This window comes from Equus asinus, chromosome 1, assembly GCF_041296235.1.
Source record: "Equus asinus isolate D_3611 breed Donkey chromosome 1, EquAss-T2T_v2, whole genome shotgun sequence".
NCBI classification, from domain to species: domain Eukaryota; kingdom Metazoa; phylum Chordata; class Mammalia; order Perissodactyla; family Equidae; genus Equus; species Equus asinus.
The window spans coordinates 111,651,650-111,664,270 of NC_091790.1; the positions used below are offsets into that span (position 1 = coordinate 111,651,650).

The window sequence follows — 12,621 nt, forward strand, 5'->3', positions numbered from 1 at the left end:
CAGCCTTGTGTGGCAGGTTGTGTAAGCATGGTCAGACATGGGGACAACAGCTAAGAGATGCCTACGAGGAGCCAAGGAGCCAAACACAGCATTCCCTGTTAGGCTATTCCTCGTGCATTTATTTCTCCTGTGGTCTGAGACCTGGTAAAATAGCCCACATGAGGTCAAATTCCCATCTTCCCGGGTAGATTTTCTTCCCATTTCCTTGCACTCTGCGTTCCAAAGTACTCTGTGGATAGCTGACGTACAGGAAGGTAATAAGTAACAAAAACAATTTGCTCCAAAGAGTATCAGGCAAGAAGCTAGCTGACTCCTGGAGTACAAACTTGATTACATTGTTTACGAAATTTACAAACTAACGGAACAAATTTATATAGATATGCCACATTGCAAAACATTATGCCCAGATACTTAAAATCTTATAAAGTTTAGATTTTTGTTGTAGGAAGGGAATAAAACAAACATGAACACTAAGAAATATACTAAACCAGTTATCCTGGAAATTACAGCATTATGTGCTTAAAACTGGGAGTCATAATTTAAGTACCATTCATCAGGTGGTGCTTCTAGACTTGCAATATTATCAAGATGTTGTTCTGTTAACTGTCGGTTATTTTGATGCCATGGGTTAATGCCCTTAGGATTTTTGTCGGCAGATTCAATAATGAAGGAAATAAAAATCTAAGTGTAATATCAGCGTGCTCTGCATCATTGTTGTTACTGGAAAACAAACATGCACAGCTGCCTCCAATGATGTGTTTGAACAGAAGTTTGTGAAACTATAAAAATATTGATCGTCTGTATAATAATGGTCCATGACTTGCTTGTGGCAGAATTATTCTGAAGAAGAAAAATTGCAAAGTGGCAAATAAGCTTTTGCTGTGCTCCTTGATGTTTTGGGGGTACAGGGAGATTATTTTCTCCCTAGGGAGAAAAGTTGCTCTTAGCAGAAAACCCATAGATAATTGCCAGAACTGCTTATTATGCCAATATGTTCATGTTGCTCATTACGTTTTTCACAATATAGAATGAGGCAAGTCCTTTTCTTGAATACCCTAGCCTACAGTCACATGTAATATCCCTTGGGAGTGACAGTGTCTAGCTTTTTAAAAGCTTCTTTAAAAGTTCCCCATTCATCTTTCTCTTTCCATTCACTGCCACTGCCAGTTAATGGCCCCGTCCTCCATTTGTCTGCCTTGAAAAGCTGAAAGGATGTGTTGATCCTGCTAAGATTTGTGCTGGTCGTAGCAGGAAGTTCTAAGTAGCCAGATTACGTCCATTTCATAACTTGATGATCTTTCTTTATCAAATGCTGTTGTTTACATGTGGCTCCCGGAGCCCTGCTCCTCGTCTCCGGGGTCTGAGTCTGAGTAATGGCACGGCGGCCCTTGTGCTGCCAGAAACCTCAGCAGACTGGGTCCAGACACTCCTCGAGCCTTCAGTATTTATGGGCCCCGCTCCGCTATCTAGAGCCATGATTTCTGGCAGTGCTTTCCCCCATCTATAAATTCTGCAAGCACGATTCTCTCCTCCTTCCGTGGCCCTGTGCTACATTTAAAAAGGCAGCTTGTTTTTCAGGCAGAGCTTTGAAGAAACAGGCTTCCCCCCCGGCAACCACTACCGAACCCCCAGAGGACAGTAGCTCCTTCTATTGTTTCTGTTCTGATTTGCTTTGAAAAGTCCTGGGCCTTGCAGAGAAGGGCACAACCAAATAAAAATAAAACTACCCAGACCTTGGGAGACTAAGACCATATGATTTATCCTTCTACTATAAAAGGAAAAAGAAATAGGGCTGCTGGAGATATAGGCTCGCAATCCCTAATCTGTAATTCCATATTACAAAAACTCGGAAAAACCACGAGACTATTTCTTTTTAATATATGTGATGGAAAAGCCTGACATGACCTGAATTCATTTGGCAGCAAGACCTGACTTGAAATGATTTAAGGCTATTTATAATCTTTATTTATATTACTTATGTAAATCTTCATGCATTTCACTGCAGAAATATTAATATATTTGATTATAGAGCGTTGCCTCAGACTTTGCTGGGGATGTTGTATAGTATATGGTATATGTACCATAGTACCTTTCTGAAATCTGTAAATTAATTAAGTAGGTAATTTGGATCCTGAAATTTATCTTACCTCAAGCGATTATGGGCCTGTGTGGCTATTATTCTGAGAAAGGGAGTAAGTCTTGAATTCTTAAGAGAAGAAATTACTAATATTTCTGTTTTTTAAGTGGCCTTGATTTTACACCAAATCAAGCTATTCTTTAAGTTGTTTTTGTGGCAACTGCCCAAGAGGGATGGGAAGAAAGGAAGAAGTTTATTTGTGAGTTTTGGAAACTTCCAGATTCTAGGAGGTATTTGTAATCTCCATACATGTCTAATCTGGTGAATGGACTATTGCGCAGTGAACAGGTTTTCAGTGTGCTTAGTGTAGGCTTCATTGATTAGCACATAATTGCTGTTGTTCCTGTGCTTGTGTCTTCTTGGCATTATAAACTCATAACAGCTCTTTAAGATTCTCCCAGCCAGCCCTGCACAGAGGCACTCCAGTTAGCAAGTCCCAGAAGTTCCAGGTTCTCTCTGAGAGAAGCTGTGGGTCCCCGAGTGTCAGCGTAGGATTCATTCAGGTTCATCTCTCACACAGTCCAAAGAGGAATGCCATGTTTCTAGTGTAAGCAAACAATTACTTAAAAGTAATCATAATTACTTCTACTTAACTACTTAACTACTATTGTAACTACTTAAAAGTAGTTGATCAACGGCATTCCATCAATCCTAATCTGTTTGTAATGTGATCATTTCCTTTTAAGAGTATTTTAACTGAGCCAAATCTGCCTTAAGTGATAGAGAAGGAAATTACAACTTCTCATTCTCTTCTTAATGTTGTCCTGAATTAAAACACGTTTATTGCTTGACTGTGCCATGCTAAGCAAAGTGGAAAAGGAACTATGTAATCTGGACTCTGTGCTTCAGGACCTATGATCTAAGATGTGATTTAAAATGTGGGAACACGCATGCAGTAGATGCCCTGAGCAGGGGTGGGTCCAGGTTTTGTGGGCCTGCATTTGAAGCTTATACAGGTAAGGTAAGGGCTAAGTTCTCTTTAAGGAAAAAAAAATACAAAATCCCACATTCAAAATTAGGTACAAATATGAATATTTATTTAGAATGAGAAAAAAAATCACAGCAAATTACAAATTTTTAGAAGCCGACGATACCACAAACATCACAAAATCCAGAAATATAACATCTTGGGGCCAGCCCAGTGGTGGAGTGGTTAAGTGCACACGTTCTGCTTCAGCGGCCCGGGGTTCACTGGTTCGGATCCCGGGTGCGGACGTGGCATCGCTTGGCAAACCATGCGTGGTAGGTGTCCCACGTATAAAGTAGAGGAAGATGGGCACAGATGTTAGCTCAGGGCCAGTCTTCCTCAGCAAATAGAGGAGGATTGGCAGCAGTTAGCTCAGGGCTAATCTTCCTCAAAAAAAAAGAAAGAAATATAACATCTTTTTTCCTTACAATATTTGGCTACATATTCCTACATCACCTCTTCATATGATAATTTTATAATATTTTCTATAGAGAGAATAGAAAATTCTGCTTCTAGCTTGCTGGATCAGAGGGGTTTTTTATTATTAACATTTTACCTTCACAACTTCTTCTTGATAATGTCATTTGATAATTTAAATTTGATAATGTTAAATGGAGGAATCTCTATCTTATTTCCTTCATGTATGAACTGTAAGATTTCAGGGCATTTTAACTTTCCCTGTGCAGTGACTATCTCAACTGCTAACTAATGAGTGAATTGACATCACTAATTAAAGAGTTGATCACCCTCGTCCTTGGGTCATGATGCTGTGCGCGTGAGCACAGTGGGCCATAAGCACGTCCCTCAAACCGATCACATCCTATTCTCTTTCTACACTGAGAATAACTACGCTATAAAACAGAGGGCACCTGCATGTAGAGGGTAACTACATGACGATGTCACACTAACGCAAAATAATGTATTTCCCACTCAACTTCCCCTTGGCTGGATCTTTAAACCGCATGTGGGCATCCACTAGCACCTGACATGAGGAGAAGATGCTGAGGGAGTAGTCAGAATGGAGACAGTGGTCTTAACTGGTTGCAAATGTTATGCAACCTGCTCAGGTGAGCACATTGCTAGAGCTCCTCCCGGGGACTTGGAAGGTGCTTATGCAACGGAGGACCCCTGCATCAGCTTCATGGCAAATCCACTTCTGTCTACACTGTCTGCTGTCTACACTGACATGTTAGAATCGAGCATTACATTTATATGTGTTATAGCAATACATCGTGTTTACATTCTGATAAACTGATGTCATTTCCATACTTCTTTCGTGCCCTCCTGCAAGTTGCCTTGACTTTCCCTTCAAAATATCAATCACATCCCATCACCTTCCCTTTATTTAACATTCTGTTGCTTTTGCCCATCTCAGTAGCCCTGTGTGGGGACCACAGAGATTTCTGCAGACTGCCTCAGCTAGTGTTCTGATTCCTAATAAATAATAGTTATTAATGCAAAATAATACTTTTTTCCAATGTAGATACTTTGTCATGCATTTTTTTACATTCAGAATATTGTACAGCGTTTTCCATGTCTTTATGACTCATTTTTATTGACAGACAACTTTTGCTGTTGATATAAATGTTTCCTCGTTTATAAAGCACTGGATTGGGAGTCAGGCCGTTTAGTCCTTTCTCTGCCAGTTGACCTTGCCATATAACCTTGGGTAAGTGGCAGAGCCTGTCTGGACCCCTGGCGACTTGTTTGTAAAGTGAGACTGTTCATCTTCATGATCTCTTAAATGTCTTCCCACTGTGGTCCTAAATCCTAGAACTGGATGACAAGAAGGAACTATGAGTTAACCAGGAGTACATCTTGTCTGAGAATATGGTTATCATGCTGTCTGTTCTGGTTAAGGCAGCCAGCTCAAGAAATATCAAAGGAGTTGCCATATTGTTATTCAACCAATTGTAGTTAATTTATACTTGCATCTCGTCAGCGGGGAAAGATATCAAATAGAGGAACAGAAATGCGGCATCAGCTGAACCATGTAATGTTGTTGCCCAGACGGTTCTCAGCACGAGAGAGCAAATGTGCTGCCCCTCTGGCTCTTCCTAGAAGCGTATCAGTCTCTATGCTGGTGGACAGAGGCTATAAGTCACCCCCATCTCCTTATCCTTCTGTAGAGAAGTGTGCAAAAGAGCCAATAATAATAATAATAATAAATAATAATGGTATAATTGTATTTCCAAAAGATTCTCTTCCTAGAGTTTAAGTCTTTCCTGGGTTTGTTTCATTCATTCATTCAGCAGTGATCCACTGAGCTCCTTTTCTGTGTGGAGCAGCTCTCAAGGCACCACAGAGACAGAATTTGCCAAACACAGTCTTTTCCCTGGTGGAACTGACGTTCTGATGGGAGGAGGGAACCATCAGACAAATGAATATGTCAGGGAGTCATAGTGCAGTGAAGAAAATGAATCAGGAGTCAGCAGTGAGGGTTAGCACTTGACCGAAGGTAGCCGGGGGAAGCCCTCTGATGGAAACCGTTGAGCAGAGGCCTGGATGGTGTGGGAAAGTTCGTGTGGCAGAACAGCCAGTGTAACAGCCATGAGGACCACTGTTGTTTCACCACAAGAGCCTGAAGCAGATGTCAGAACTAAATGACATTTTACTTCCGAAGTGGGAAGGGCTCTTCAAAGGGTATGGGTTTCCCAGTTTTTCCTGAGTGACGACCAAAGGCAGGGGAAGTGGGACTGAATCACAAGAACATACCTAGGCTTTTGAGTTCACTCAAAATAAATTGGCTGATTTATTGATTAATTGATCGGTTGATAGATTGATCATCTTGGCCTGACTCCCTATAACAAAAGTGGAAGGTTACTTATCTATTTTTTTCTGAATTATACTAGGGATAGTGCTATTTAAATATAACCAGGGATAAAAGTTGATACCAATTTCATCTGTAATTTTAAATTGAGTAAAGTAGTTCATAGGTCAGACCAAGAATACAATAAAATACTTCTTAGAATTATGGTGATGAGTCTCTTTAACAGTAAAAGGGAGCGACCATATAGAAATAAAATACGCTTTGCCGTCCTTTTTCTTCCTTTATTTTTAAATAAAAATTACCAGGTACTTTTTACACTTGTAAATATTGTTTCTTTATGGTAAAATGATTATTTTAGAAACAGATTTACAAGCTATTATGGAATTCATTCGTTAGAATACAAATATGGATTATACTGGTGTCTCAAATTTAATCCTGATTGCAATATTATATCAGGTTAACACTTTTCACATAATTAAAATTGTATGAGTTGGGAAACGTTAGGATGTGGCTTTTTTTTTAATCCAACTATTTTTTTAATCTCTTTTAAAAAATGTCTTTCTGCAGATGTTTAAAGCAAATGATAAAGAAATTCTTTAGAAAAAGGTTAGCCTTTCTTGTTTGTTCTGAGAGCCCAGTTAAGAGGTTATCACATTGATCTGGGTGAGAGATGGAGTGAGGTGGTGGGGGTGAAGGTAAAGGATGGGCATAGATTTAGTAAATACCTGGAGGACGGTCTGCAGGTGCAGGTGGCTGGCTGTGGGGAAAGGAGAGGATGGAGCAGGAAGCTGCAGGGAAAATGGTGCTCTTCTCTTCCCCACTAACGCATTTACCAGTGATGCTAACAAACAGGGAGATTACTCATTTAAGTCTCAGTTTTCATTTCCTCATTGAACTTACTGCATTTCCACTAAGGAATCAGGAAATAGCCCAAAGTAAAGAAGCAGTCGGGCAAAAAAAATGTGCTATAAATTCTTTGATAAGCAGTAATGCAATTTAAGATTTAGCCCATGAACAAATACGATCAGGAATTTGCTCCTTTTTCTAGGATAAATGAATTTATGAAATGAAACAAAAATATTGAAGCATAGCTGAAATCTGTTAAATAGTGCGGCCCAAGAACTGTTTTCTAGGCACTTTTCATGCATTAACTCCTTAACCTTCACAACAGTTCTGTGAAGAGATTGCTATTATTATTTACATTTTACAAATGTGGAAACTGGGCACAGAAAAGTTAAATGACTTGCCCAAGGTCACACAGCTAAGAAGTGTCAAGGCCTGGATTGCAACTCTGGCAGCCCCCTCCACTGTCCACTGTCCTAAGCCACATACTCCCTCTCTGGAAGATATCTTATTTTCAGAGGAAATTCCACTCTAAAAAGTGAAGTAAAAAAATTATATAAAATTATCAGTAATGCTAACAAGCATTGAATTTATTATCACGTAGACTTTCCTCATGTGAGAAAAATTAAATAACATCTGTTTAAGGCTATATGATACAATGACTTTCTCACTAGTCCGTAGCATTACAATTTAGAGTAACATTTTTCTATAAGGTTGCACTTCTATTAGGTTTCTTCCTAACTGTAAAAGTGGGTTTCCCCCCTTAAAACAGTGTGTTAATCTATTTAAATATTCAAAGGGAAACAAAATAAATCAACTTAAAGAGACAAGATAATGTCTTATGATCAAGAAGATATTATATTTGAGAAACTTTTTTTTTTAATGCGGTAGAAAATGATTCCCGATGGAGAGGTGGGAACTTGTGCCTTGGGATGGTGTTCTCTGTGGCTTATGACTACTTTGTATGACTTTGCAAATTGCTTCTTTTCAATTATGCTGGGACATTATAATGAGACTTTGCTAATAAGTCAAATAATTCATCTGGCTATCATTATTCCTCACATTACTTTATCTGGCTGATCAAAATGTACCGTAATTACTTGTGTAATTTGTCCTCTGATATTTTTCTTCTGAAAGCAGACTGGGTTATGTAGCCATCTGAGTCATCTTGGGGCATTTTCTAATTAACTTGGGGGACCTGTTGCCCTGTTGACTCTACAGCTGCGCCCAGGTTAACCTGCGGGAAGGATGCATGCAGTCAGATGTTCCAAAGCGTGACTGTCAGGGGTTTTTCACTGTGACCCGTTCAGACAAGTTGAAAGTCCTTTGGAGTCCCTTCTCCTGTTACAGTTCCCCTTTGTAGTAGAAACATAACTCAGTAAAAACAAGAAATGGAGAATTTAAAATAAACAAATTACAGCAAACTTCTTCATGATCCAGCCAGTTTATGGAGCTTCTGCTGTGTCCCAAGCACTGCCCTGAGTACTGGGGACACAAGTAGTCAAGAAGACAGACAGTTCCTACTCGGATGGGTCTTGCTTTTTCACAGGAGATGGACACAGAGCACATAGACAAGTAAATAAAGTAAATTTAGATACTGATAAGTAGTATGAGTGACATAAAACTGAGTGATAAGATGGAGGATGAGTGGAGATTGGGGATGGAGTTTTAGACTGAGTGCTCAGGAAAGGCTTCTTTGAGGAGGTGGTAATTTACAGAGATGCCTGATGGAGAAGAGGGACCCAGCCAGAGCAAGGTCTATGGGGAAAGATATGAATGGAATGAGGAGAGAATGGGATGTGAGGAAATTGTCATAATCAGTGTAGTTTCAGAAGCCGGAGATGGGGTGTTCAGGGAAGAGGAAGAAAGTCCAGAGTGTCTGGAGCATAGTAAACAAGAGAAGAGTGGTACAAGGGAGGTCTAAGACGTACAGGACAGCAAAGCATGGAGGATTTTCTGTGTCATGGTGAGGAGCGCATCCTTTTGTTCCTGGTGTGCTGAGAAGCCTTGAGAGGGCTTAAGCAGGGAATGGTATGATTATTAAAACATTTTAAAAGACTCCTCTGTTTTTAAAAGACCCCTCTAACTGCTGTGTGGCGAATGGATTACAGGAGGATAAAAAACAGAGCAAGAAAACCAGCAAGACCTGGTCATGACTTGACTGGGGTGGCAGCAGTAGAGAGAGATATAAGCTGAAGAATATTCTAGAGGCAGAAATCCTAGCACAGTCTGATGGGTTGGAAGTGAGAGGAGAGGCAAAGGGAGGACTCCAAGATGATTCCTAGGTTTTGTATGTATGTTTGTTTGTTTGTTTAAGTGTCTGGGGTGGTGTCATTTGAAATGAAAAGAGTAGTGAGTTCTTGGGGCTGGAAAACCAATACTTTTAATTTTGGCTTAGTAAGTTAGAGATGTCCATTAGAGGTGGTAAATTGCAGTTGGATCTCTAGGTGTGAATCTCATGGGAGATATAATCCTGGGTATTATCTGTTATGGATGTTATTTAAAGCCTTGAAAGTGGGTAAGATTAACAAAGAGAGCAATGTCGATAAGAGAAGAGAAAGGTACTAAAACAATTTTGAAGTCAAGAAGGAAAAGGGCAACAAAGGAGACTGAGAAGCAGCAGCCAGTGAAGCAGGAGAAAAATCACGAAGGTGGTAGAAGCCAAGAGAAGAAAGTATGCAAGAAAGAGGGAGGGATAAACTGTGCCAAATCCTGCTGAGAAGCCAAGTAACCTGAATTTGGGAAAGTGGTCCATCGATTTGGCAACATGGACTCGCTAGTGACCTAACCACAGCAATTTCAGGGTCGTGCTTGAGAGTAGAAGCCTGTGTGGAGGGGGAAAGAGAGAATAGGATGTGAAGAAGTGGAGGCAATCGCTGGACAACCCTTTTGAGAAGTTTTGCTGTAAAGGGAACAAAAATAGTATGGGAAGGAGCAGAAGGTGGGAGTGTAACATCAAGAGAGTTGTGTTTTTTTTTTTAAGAAAGGAGATACTTCATATGTTTCTATGATGTATATGATGACAGGAATGATCCAGGAAACTCATTGGGAGAAAGTGATGATGCAGGAGAAAGAGAGGGGAAATCTTAAGGGGCAGGAGAAGGTGGGATCTAGACCACATGAGAAGGCTCACCATTGATTAGAACAGAAACACTTCATCCACTGTAACAGGAGGAAGGCAGGAAACACTGATACGGATGGACAGAGGCTATTGAAACGTAGATTTGTGGGTGAAAAGATGAGGGCATTATTGTCCGTTTCTGTTTTTCTTAATGATATGTATTTCATTTTTAACCTAATAAGAATGAACTTAGACGTCTGATTTTATGTTAAAACTCTGAAAAATTTTTAAAGTAACCCAGTATTTTTATACTTAACTTGATAATGCAAAGCAACTTATTAAAATAGCACAAATTCATAGGCACAAACTCAGGATGTCAATGAACTGTTTCTTTGCAAGATAATTTCAGGGCTTTATGTAGATAATGCTTTGGCAGAGCAGTAGAAATATTTGTATTTATATTACAGTGCATATATGTGTTAAGCCATAGGACAAACTGTAAGACAATAATAGGCCAGAAATGTTGATAAAAATATCCATCATTATATACTATGGGGTTGACTAAATAACCAATAATAGTTTAAATGACAGTTACTGTAAATAACTGTAGGTTTATCTTTTATCGTTTATCAATTTATTTGTCAATTTTAAATCAAGAATTGACAGCCAAGACCAACTGGAAACAACACTGATGAGGCACTTTTAACACAAAATATCATATCCTCCCCCACACTGTGGGTATTTCAGGAATCTTTGTGTGTGTAGCTCTACATGAGAGCCAGATTTCTTAGACTGTTGGATTGGAGTCCTCAGTAAATCCTAGAATTTCAGTGATTTTGTTTAGGAATACCAAACTTTAGGAGCCCTTAATCACTTTGTAGGTGACTTGTACCCTTGCTGTGGGTGAAAATGAAAATCTTTGGGTTCATTTACCTGTAAGAACCAAAGAAAGTATTTGAGTTTTTAGACCAGTCTAAGTCCCTCAATGGCTCTCGGATCATACTTGTATAACCATGGTTCTAAATTATTTTCCCTCCTTCAGCAATTCTTTAAATCCTTGCACAATTGCTACTCTAGGATGAAGGATTCCACCGGAAGTGATCTGAAGGAGAGAAAGTGGATCTGCCAAAAGAGGGTATTTTGCATTTGACATCTGGGTTTATCTTTCCTTCCCAGTTTTAAATTTCAGTTTTTGCAATTAAGGATCTTGGATTTAAGAGGGGAAAGAAAGAGGTACCTGTTGCACGTGGCACCTGTTCTTATTGCCTCCTCCCTGCAGGAGAGGTGCTTTGAGGTATGTGATGGCTCTGCTCCAAGCGTCTGGGAGCAGGGAGTTGGGGGCGCATCAGGCACCTGGGCAGAAGGTCATTGATTAACTCTTTCCTCCCCTCATCCCAGACAGAGGCAAGAAACCATTGTCAGTGTGGGCAAGAACAAATCTTAACTCTGCTACCTAAGTCTAGGTGACAGTGGGGTTGCAATTCAGAAGGGTTTATGTGAAGAGAAATTTCACCCAGTATATGTGGAACAGCTACCCTTGGAGTGGGAGTGGGGAATCATTTATTCATTGGACTGGCACCATTTGGAACGGTAGTTTGGTGAGAGTGGCCTCAGAGTAGGGCAGGTATCCAAAGCTGACTGGTTCTCCTGGGGGGTGCTTCTCCAGCTGGGGACCTCCCACTTCAGTTCCCTTGGCTTGTGCATGCCTCTCCTCTGATGCCACTCATACCCAGGACCCTAGTCCTGGTCTTCCTCTTGTCCATCCCTCTGTTAGAGTCCATTTGCCTTTCTGACCATCTTTTCACTTGTGAACCCCTTAAGATAACCCTGGGCTAGTTCTGTTTTCCAGGATATACATGTGATCTCTAGGAACGGTGTACCTTTGTGCCACTGAAAGCAGAAGTACAGCTTTATCCTGAAGGGACTGAGGAATTGTTGACAGATTAAGAGGGAGGTAACATGATTGAATTTACTTGTAGGAAGAGCACTGGTGACAGTGTGACTGGATAAGGACATGTGATGCTGTAGACAGAGACCAGCTAATCACCATTGCAGAGTCCTGGCAGGAGCTGATGAGGGTCTGCTGAATTTTCAAAAGATGCTAATATTTTGGATATGAAAGAATTTAAGTGGCTGAGGAAAAGTGAGTCACCTGCCAGGTGCCTTTTTGTTTTATGGGTGTGTAATAAACTTAGAGTCAAAACATTGAGATTGTAGCATAATAGACAGGAGAGAAGCCCTATGTGTCATCAAGGTCATACTTGGGCACATTTTTATTTTGGTGTTTATCAGCTTTCCTTCTCTCTTCTCGATTTATAGACAATTTGCCAGGAATTGCGTTCTGTAAAGAGCATCTTTGGTTATCATTTGTTTTATCCTTTCCTTTCTCGGGGACTCACATATATTTGCTTGTAAGTACTTATGGTGTAGACACCATAAAGGAAGCACATAAATACCATTGAAATTCTTTAGGCTAATTTGAGCTTTCTTTAGAAATAAACAGATTGTCTGCCAGACCTCATTCATGTTTGTGTTGAGGTTTGTTCCACATATCCCGGCCGTTTCCATTTCCAGCCCCACAATTTGATACTTATTTTAAGGAGCTGCTTATGAAGGGTAGAATTTAGCAACGATCAGAATGGCATAAGGTGGGTTTCTCTTTGGGCTCCGAGCTGCTGGGTTGCTTTCCTTTGAATAGACTTTCTTTCCTGCTTTTTTCTCCTTCGTTTTGGCTGTGAGAATAAATCTAGAAAAACTCCTGTTCGGCCTCTTAGCACATTGCCAGCTTTGGCGATTGCAGACTCACTGGTGTTGTGCTAAACACCACTGAAATAAGATAAATG

The 12,621-nt window shown here is 40.2% G+C and overlaps 1 protein-coding gene across 2 annotated transcripts in view; it reads left to right on the top strand.

Annotated features, from left to right (window-relative positions):
• Positions 1 to 12,621, top strand: part of RELN (reelin) — a 466,017-nt gene that overhangs the window by 249,817 nt on the left and 203,579 nt on the right. The gene's annotated exons all lie outside the window — the stretch shown is intronic.